Source organism: Cuculus canorus, chromosome 5 (assembly GCF_017976375.1).
Source record: "Cuculus canorus isolate bCucCan1 chromosome 5, bCucCan1.pri, whole genome shotgun sequence".
Classification (NCBI taxonomy): Eukaryota; Metazoa; Chordata; class Aves; order Cuculiformes; family Cuculidae; genus Cuculus; species Cuculus canorus.
The window spans coordinates 45,352,799-45,361,029 of NC_071405.1; positions in this window are offsets into that span (position 1 = coordinate 45,352,799).

The following is an 8,231-nucleotide window of genomic DNA, read 5'->3' on the forward strand; positions in this document are numbered from 1 at the left end:
AGTCCAGAGGAGCAACACAAAGATGATCGGAGGGCTGGAGCACCTCCCATATGAGGACAGGCTGAGAAAGTTGGGGTTTTTCAGCCTAGAGAAGAGGAGGCTCCTGGGAGACCTTATAGCAGCCTCCAGCAGTTAAAGAGTGCCCACAAGAAAGTTGGGGAGAAGTTCTTTATCAGGGAGTGCAGTTACAGGATGAGGTGTAATGGTTTTAAGCTGAAAGAGGGCAGATTTAGGCTAGACATGAGGAAGAAATTTTTTACTGTGGGGGTGGTGGGGCACTGGAACAGGTTTCTCAGAGAAATCATGGCTGCCCTGGCCTTGGAGGTGTTGAAGGCCAGGCTGGATGAGGCTTTAAGCAACCTGAGCAAGTGGAAGGTGCTCCTTAGCAGGGGGGTTGGAACTAGATGATCTTCAATGTCTATTCCAACACAAAGCATTCTATGATTATATTTTATCTCTCACCATACCCGTCAAACATCTGTTTCCAAACCTGAGGTTGATTAAATATTAATGTTAATAATTATTTTGGTATTTTCCTACCCACAATTAGGTTTATAATTGAGTCATGAGTTGCTCATACATATCAATGGCACTGCGGTGTACACAGCTTTGAAAGTTTTGATGATGGATGGTTTTTGTTGACTTTTAAAATCTGGAAATATTAATTGTAAAAGAGCTTGGTAAAATACAACTATAGAATCATGGAACACCTTGAGCTGAAGGGATCCATAAGTATCATTGAATACAATGCCCTGTGCCTTGCAGGACTGTATAAAACTAAACCATATGACTAAAAGCATGATGTTCCTTGAACTCAGACATACTCAGTGCCCTGGCCCACTTGCCTGGGAAGCCTGTTTCACCCTCTCAGTGAAGAACAGTTTCCTAATGTCCAACCTGAACTTCTCATTACACAGCTTCATTCCATTTCCTCATGGACTATTACTGGCCACCAGAGAGAGGAGATCAGTGCCTGCCCCTCTTGAGGAAGTTGTAGACTGTGACAAGGTCACCCCTCAGCCTTCTCTAAGCTGAACTAACCAAGTGATCTCAGTTGCTCCTCATAAGTCTTGCTCTCTGTAGGGCTGCTCTCCAGCCTCTAATCCCTTAGTTTGCGTGTATAAGTGGGATTACCCCATCCCAGGTGCAGAGTATTGAATTTGGTCTTGTTAAGCTTCATATGGCTGGCAATTGTCCAGCTCTCTAGTCTATCCAGATCTCTCTGTAAGGCTTCTCTACCACCAAGGGAGTGCACAGCTCCTCCTAATTTAGTACTATCAGCAAACTCATTCAATGTACTTCTGTATTCTGTATTCTGATTCTGTATCCAGATCCCTTATAAAACCATTAAAGAGCACTGGCCATAAAATTGAACGTTAAGGAGCCCCACTAGTGACTGGTTACCAGCCTGATGTACCCCCATTTACTTTAGCTCTTTGTCTGACCTGTCGGCCAGTTATGGACTTGTTTACCTGTACATTGGACACTTTGCCTAGAAGGATACTAAGAGAGATAGTTATGAAAATCTTTACTAAAATCTAAACAGATCCCACATGTATTGGTTACCCTTGATCAACTAGGTGGGTTATCTTATCTTAAAAACTAATTAAGTTGGTTTAAACAGGACTTCTCACTTGTGAACCCATGTGGACTGTGACCAATGACTGTATTGTCTCTCATTTGTTTTTAAATAACTCCTAGAATGACTATCTCCATGATTTTATCAGGCACTGAATTGAAACTGGAATTGGGACTGTAATTGAGACTGTAATTGAGGCCTATAAATACCAGGGTCTTCCCTCTTTGTTTGCTAGATTCCAGTTGATGGGGACCTCTCCAGGTTCCCATGATCATTGCAAAATAATGGAGAGAGGTCCCACGGTGGCATCGGCCAGGTCTGTGAGCACATTAGGATGAATCCTACCAGACCCCACAGATTTATGTGTCTCCAGCTGGAGCAGTGAGTCTTGAATAAGATCAGAGTTGTCTGGGAATTCATCATCTCCCCAGTTACGGTCTTCCAACACAGGGCTCTAAGGGTCACAGGGCCATTCATCATTGTTAAAGACAAGTGAAGAAGGCATTAAACATCTCTGCTTTGTTTACGTCCCTGTTTGTGAAGAGCTCATTTTGTTGTCCTTTGCAGTACTGGCCAGCTTGAACTCTAATTGAGCTCTGGCTGCACAAATTTTCTCCCTACAGTGGCGAACAATGAATTTGTAGCCTTCTTGTGTTCCTGTTGTTACTTGCAAAGTCCATATACTTGCCTTTTCTACCTAAGTTCTAGAAGATCCCTGCTCAGCCAAGCCAGCCTTCTGCCCCTCTTGCTTGGTAGCTCACTGCTGTGGAGCTAGAATGCCAAAGGCTAGGATGATAAAAACTGAAATAATTTGTTGATTTCCGAGAAACGACAAGGATTTATAGCAGTTGAAAACCCAGTCTTAAGGTGTAATGTAAGAATAGATGTTTTTGCAAGGATGACTTCATGCTGCTACTTGATTTATTTGTCTATTTAGGGTTTATTCTCAACAGAGGCAAGCCACTACAGCTGAACTAGGAAGCAAGAATATGGCCTCTGGTAATCCTCACAGCTCTGGTAGTTGTTGCTTTCTTAATTTATACAAGAGGAAAGATAGAAGAAATGTAGGGAGAAATTCTAAGTAAAAATCTTTTTTATTCAGAAGCCTGTTCTCAAATGACAAGAAATTATTTCGTCATTGTATCCTTTCCCAACATGAACAAACAAACAAACAAACCGACCTACCAAGGAAATGCCAGAAATTCCTCACAGAAAGACTTCTTTTCCCACTTGCAAATCCCATAATTCTTCAGCTTGTAATGTTATTGCGCAGGAAAGAAGTGCAAAAGACTTCATCATTATTATGCTTTAGTTCACAGGAAGGTTAGCTGCTCATAAATCATATCTGAAGAGTGCTTGTTTTCAGATCTCCACTGTTAAAAGTCTCCACAATCCCTCCAACAAATTTGCCAGTGAGAGGTTAACTGTCTTTTATTAGTAGAAAATGTTTTCTGATGTACAGCTGAACTTCTCTTTCTGCCTTTTCTACCAAGAGCTTATTTTATTGACAATGGACATGGGAATAATTTTTCCCTTTGCTGCTACTGAGCCAGTATGTTTCTGGTCTCTCTCAGTTGCTATGGTCTCTCACACAACCCTTTCAGATTCTTTTCCTAAAGGGAAACAGCTACAACTTACTAAACTTTGAGGGAAACATTCTAAGGGTTTCCAGAAGATAAGGTTCAAGCATTTGCAGGACAAGTTTGTTACTTTTCTTCTTTTAAATAAACAGTTTTGATTTTAAAGTAATGTGCAGAACATGTTATGATTGATTATTCTTGATGCTTTATTTCTCTAATTTTTGTGCATCCAGCTGAAAGCAAAGGGCAACTATGAAGCAGAGAAGATTGCCTATTCGCAAGTATACGTCCTGTTCTTCTGAGTGCAATAATAGGTGGCCTAAATGGCCACAAGGTGGTAGTAGTGCACTAATGAAAAAACTCAAGCATGTTTAACCGCACAGGTTTAAATAAATACAAATGTCTCTTGAAAAAGCAATAGGACAGCTTCTGAAGTATATCTTTCTGTTAGTGCAAATCTCACATCGCAAATAAGCTTTCTTGTAAATCTGTCATCAAGAAAGACTATTTCCTTTATTTTAGTTATTTGAGGGAGCTGTAATATCTTGCTAGTCAGAGAATCAGCATAAGAACAGAAAAATAAATTAAATAGAGAAGATAAAAAATATCCTTTTTCTGGATTTGAAAAGTGTCACCCTAAGTGACTGTGATCATTGTTGATGTTGAAATGGTTGTGAGAGTCTGGAGCTATAAATGCCAATATCACTCTGGAGACAATTGCCTGTTCAGAGGTGAGTTCCTTTGAAATGTCAGTGTAAAACCTTGTATGTGGAGCTTTGAGGATCACTGTCACAGGTACTGTCAGGGAAGAAATAATTGCGGAGGGATATACAATTCCCAAGACTGTGCTGAAGCAAGATTTCAACAAATTCCAACACTGAAAATGTATTTGTATTTCATTAAAAAAAAAAAAAAAAAGAAGTGCATAGTACTGAGAGCAGTCAGAAACCTCCAAACTGAACATTGAACACTGCATTGGAAGGAAAGTGAAAATATGCAAGTTTTTTTCTGCTTCTGTGTTTCTCATTAGCTGGTCAGCTACATGCAACCAAAACTTATTTAGAGCCAGAGGTTCCTCTCATTCTGAAAACACTGTAAGCACAGCCAACAACCCCAGGCTGCACCTGAACAGGACAGCCTTATCAGCAGCAGAATGTGGGGCTGGTGATTTGGATGAGCCAGAGATCCACTGGATGCAGGCATAATTTTTACAATAATCATACCTTTGGCACTTGCTCTCTGAATTACTGTTCTCCACACAAAGGATTCCCAGATTTACTTTTGTGGACTAACACCACACACACCAACAAAAGTTCAAAGCTGAGCATTTGCAATAAAAGGCTTAAGTTTCAAAGACCCTGTTTGCACTTGCCACTCTCTGGTAACCACTGTTCTGCAAGAAGATTTGGGGATGGCGAAAGATTTCAAAAGGGAGTAGTTATAGCAGTATTCAAAGCATACTAAGTGAAATAAAATAAAATAAAGTAAAATAAAATAAAATAAAATAAAATAAAATGCATTTTTTGAAGGTACCAAAACAAGGGTTGTCTGCAAGAGAGGATATCCCAGTGTGGGCAGACTAGTATTGCTCTGGAGTGTTGGGAATTCAGGAGCAGGACCGACACATAATGAAATAAGGAGACAGTACAGAGGTGATATCCCTGCAGACCGCCACACTGAAGTTCTATCCCAACTGAACCTAGTACTAATTTCCTATCTACAGAAAGTGGTTTCGACTCATTATCTGGGAAAAAGGATGGATGGAAGAACTTGGTATCTCAAAGTGTCTTTATATCTTTTGTCAAAAAATGAGTTACAAATAACATTAATATGGCACTTGTAAATGTAAACAGGATGGTCACAATGTGAACACCACCTTAGGTATATTAGGTAATTGTACTTAAAAAAAAATTATGAACTTTGAAAATGAAGACAAATAATATGGGCCACTGTATTATTAACTTCAGTAGCTAGCCAAAATGAGCAGCTGTCACCTAAAATTTCATTCGAGCTATGGATCTTTGATCACTTAAGTGCAAATCCAGACCTAAATTTGCCCTCTAGGCAGAAGCAGAAACTACTGTTTGGCTTAGAGATCTTCCTTAACAATCCTTTCTCTATTACCCCACTGATCATAGCAGGCTGTTTGACGTCTGTATAACAAGTTAGGACTACTCATCAAATGTAAAGAATCACAACTACTACTGTCACAAATAGGTCTCAGAAAAGGCAGTCACAGCAGTGTCCAAAGAAGTCAGGATCACAAGATCCTGTCTGACTCTAACTAATGGTCCTGCAGGTCCCATTTGTGAATCTGAAAGCTACACGATGGCAGTCAGTGCTAGAAAATTACAGGGTAAAGATGCCAGGATTCAGCTTTCATTATTAGGTCCCACCTTTTCTGGTTTGTCTCAAGAGGTTTAGTGATTCAGACAAGATGTGATTGTAGGATTCGTTCAGCACGCAGGTCTTAAGTAAACAGAGGGAAGCAATAAAGACCATCCTGTCTGCTTACTCACTAGTCTAATGCCTTAAAGACATTCTGATGACTCTGAATTGCCTAGCCTTGAACAAGTACCCTCTTGCTTTGAGAGGTGTCGAACCTGAAATGCAGGATGTCAGACACTAGTCATCCAAAAACCTGAAGAAGATAAAGAAAGGAAAGACTTCTGAAGAGTTGTTTTTCTGTGCTTCAGATCACACGAGGATACTGACTCTCCATGCTGTGGCAGAAGAGTGGAGTGAATAGCACTCATACATTCATCAGGAGCAAATTAACAAATCACCATCAGTTATTGGTAGAAGATACAGCCAGCCATAGGTACTATTCAGATGTTTTACATGTAAGAAAAGAACCATCTAGAGCAAAGTCTATTCCTGACTGTAAAATTTCATTCTAGTTGCTGGTGGAACCTCCAAAGGAAAGAGAAATTAATTAATTGTCAGTGAGTGAGATCACTAAAACAGAGATACTTTCTCTCATCTGAGGGAGAAACATCCCATCAGTTCTATATCTGTTGTATTTACCTGTCCTAGCAAGGTAATATTAAGCAGCAGGCTTTGATTCAAGGTTCCTGCTTATGTCACCCATCAAGTGAAAGGACAAAGGCAAACAAAGCCTGAACCGTCATTTCACTCTGAAAAAACAGTCACTCTTTGGAACTGTATTGCCATATCTTGAGGGTACACCAGTTTTACCAGATCTTTGAAATGCTATGATTAGTTTTGTTGTCTCTAGAGTTCTGGTCCTGATGTCATTTGAGTGTGAGAATTTCATCCTGTAATAACACAAAATCCTAAACTTGCGTAACCTTAGTGGTCACGGAAAAATAAACCATGCTTCCAGTGCTCAAAAGCACTAGAAAAAAAACCCAATATATATAACTTTTTATTTAAAGGCAAATGAATTAATTCAGAGAGTCTTAAATTTGGATACATGGATTTGGAAACAGTGTCTCAGTCTCAGGAACAAGCCAATTGATCATTCAGATAAATCAGCACAAACCTGTTTCTAAAATATTGTGTATATCTGTTGTCTCCAAAAGCTGCATGGAAAAAAAAAAAAGAACTGACAGAAAATGGAGGTTTGCTATATTCATGCAGAATACAGGCTATGATACATGTAAAGTAACACTTCATTTCTAGTCATGCAGCTTAGCAATTACTGTGTAAGGAATCATTTATATTACTAGGTTTTACTGACTATAAGCTGATACTTGAAAAACAGTATTATAATTTAAAATTTATTTCAGATCAATAGAAGTAACCATGTGGGAATTTGGATTTCTAGTTCTCCTCCCACTCCACTCAAACACTGCTGGCCAGGGCAGACTTTACAGTGCGTTCTACATAGACTGTTCTGTGTGAAACATGAGGAAAACTATGAATTTAAATTTTACCACAATGAATCATTCATCACTTCTGAGTCCAGACTTGGAAATCATCCCCTGTAAATTCAATGCAGTATTTTCACAATGACAGCTTTTACCTCCCCTAAAAATATTAGAATCAGATCTTTTATCCTTGAGCAACTAAATTAGAATGATTGCATCAGTTGTCAGTGATAATTAAATAATTGAATTATGTGAGTAATAGTTCACTAATCTTCTAGCTATCTAATTCATGGTTAATGAGTGCTCTTCACACACTCTTCATCATAAGGCCTTGACTCATAAATCAGCCCCTATTCATGTGGGAGTTCGCTCCAGTCTGAAGAAAGACTATGTAATGATGTGATTTTTATGCTTGTCGTCCCTTCAGAAGGTAGCAGGTCAGTGGGAAAAAAAAGAGAAATCACACTACCTTGTCCTACAGCAATTTCCTTTTGTCTTAGTACAAAGACATTCTCACTTAGGCATATAATAGGAGAGCAACTAGTCTACTTTTTCACAAGTCTTTCTTTTTTTATGTTTCCCTTAAAAAGACCTCATATGTACTCTTTCTCTACAATCATACTTTTTCTCTTTTAAGATTTAATTATCATTCTGTAACTTCATTGTTTCCCTTCTCCTGACCTCATTGACTTGTTTCAAAATCTTGGTTTTAACTACTTTAAGGTTAACAAAACCTCTTCTAGTAGAAGAGGTAACAATGCAGTAGCCTTTAAGTAAGTGAACAGGGAGAAACTAGGTTATATATGGGTTGCCCAATGGCGAGGTTTAATTCTCAGAATAATGTCCTCTAGTTCTCATCAGAGCCAGCTACAGCAAGAATAAACAACAGATAGGCCAAGGCAGAGCCAGACATTAATAGTGGGTAATGGGCAATGAGCATGCAGCAAGCTTAACGGATTTACTTTCAGGGATTGTAGAAAACACAAACCTCTTGGCCTAGCAAGTTTGGTCATTTGTTATTGTTGGCAACAAGTTTATAGAAATGCTTTCCAACAGAGAAAAATATAATATTGGATGCTTAATAAGGGTTTCTTTCCTAGTATATGGAGGCACAGTCAGCGTAGATAAAATCTTCAGTCTTGTCATTTTGCAAAGTTATTCACTTTCCAACAGTTCTGTGACAGGGAGCACCAAGGGCAGGGTAAGACTCAGGGGAAAACACCTGGAAGCTGAGTGTGA